The sequence below is a fragment of the Coffea eugenioides genome, chromosome 11, assembly GCF_003713205.1.
Source record: "Coffea eugenioides isolate CCC68of chromosome 11, Ceug_1.0, whole genome shotgun sequence".
Taxonomy (NCBI): Eukaryota; Viridiplantae; Streptophyta; class Magnoliopsida; order Gentianales; family Rubiaceae; genus Coffea; species Coffea eugenioides.
Window position 1 is genome coordinate 8,229,118 of NC_040045.1, and position 1,563 is coordinate 8,230,680.

Sequence of the window (1,563 nt, forward strand, 5' to 3'; positions counted from 1 at the left end):
CATATTGAGAGTGTCCATTTCGATCATACCTGCGTGACGTCTTGTATTACCTCTCTCATTGGCCCATTGGTAGTTATTTGCGGCCATTTCTTCTATCAAATTCTGAGCTTCTTGGGGTGATTTACCCATTAAAGCTCCACCTGCGGCTGCATCGATCATAGTTTTAGTAGAAAAAACTAAACCATTATAGAAGGTTTGTATGATTAACCATTCTGGCAGTCCATGATGTGGACATTTCCGAAGCAAATCTCTAAACCTTTCCCATGCCTCATATAATGATTCACCTTCCAATTGGCTAAAACTAGTGATATCCATTCTAAACTTAGCAGTCTTACCTGGTGGAAAATACTTATTTAAGAATGCTCTTGATAGTTCATCCCATCCAGTGAAAGTATTAGGAGCATGAGAGTGTAGCCAAAGTTTGGCCTTATCTCTCAATGAAAATGGGAACAATCTTAGCCTTATGGCATCATCACTAACTCCATTCATTTTAATTGTATCACAAATTTCCAAGAATGTAGCTAAGTGTGTATTAGGATCTTCTACTGCATTACCTCCAAATTGAGATTGTTGAACCATTTGGATAAGTGATGGTTTAATCTCAAAATTGTTAGCATTTACCGTAGGCCTTACTATGCTTGTTTGAGATCCTTGTGTTCCCGGTAGAGTATAATCTCGTAGAACTCGCCTATTTGGGTCATTTTCGGCCATTTCTTCTTCAAATGGTAGTTCTATCAAAATTTCCTCTATCGGTTGCCAAATCTCTTGTTCCTCTTGCTGTTGTGTGTGCCTCCTTTGTCTACGTAGTGTCCTCTCAATTTCTGGATCGAAAGGTGCGACTTCTCGAGACTCCCGGTGCATACACTACAAACAGAAATAAGGGATATTATGCAACTTCAATGGTAAAAAAAAACTGATTATAATATAAGATTAAATATAATCTAAAAAAAATAAAGCTGTCTAAATTAATAAAGATGATTAGGCTCTAATATTGCCGCTCCCCGGCAACGGCGCCAAAAACTTGACGGGTTTTTACTTTAAGTGCAAGTTTAATTCCGATTTTACACCCGTTGGACTGCAAGTATACAGGTCGCAATTGTAGTACAAGATGTGTATCGGGTCGATCCCACGAGGAGCAATTTAAACAATTACTAAGCCCTTGTTCTCTCTATTATTTAGACTTACAATTAATTTTGAGCAGAGAAAGTCTAATGCTGTAATCTACAAATCTGATATACAAATCTAGTTTAACAAATGCTGAATGCAAATAGAGAAATTTCACTTAATGAAGATTCTAGGGATGTAGATTCCACTTATGGCATAAACTACACAAATGAATGGATTTACTTCTTGCTATTATTCTTGCTTAACCAGAGATTTATTTCCAAGATTACCAAGTCTCATTTTCATGATGAAATGGCTTAGAGCAATATAGATTTCCCTATTTTCATGGTGAAATACTACTACTACTCCGTTTTATTTCATGAAATGCTCAATAATCCACCTAAGTGTATCTCTATTTTCATGAACATACAACTCAAGCACTACTCATGTGTTTCAATT

General features: G+C 36.5%; 1 non-coding gene across 1 annotated transcript; it reads left to right on the forward strand.

Annotated features, from left to right (window-relative positions):
- The first annotated feature begins 217 nt into the window (after positions 1–217).
- On the forward strand, positions 218–324 carry LOC113754655. Its single transcript, XR_003465333.1, has one exon. It is a non-coding gene; the product is annotated as a small nucleolar RNA R71 (small nucleolar RNA).
- Positions 325–1,563: the final 1,239 nt, after the last annotated feature.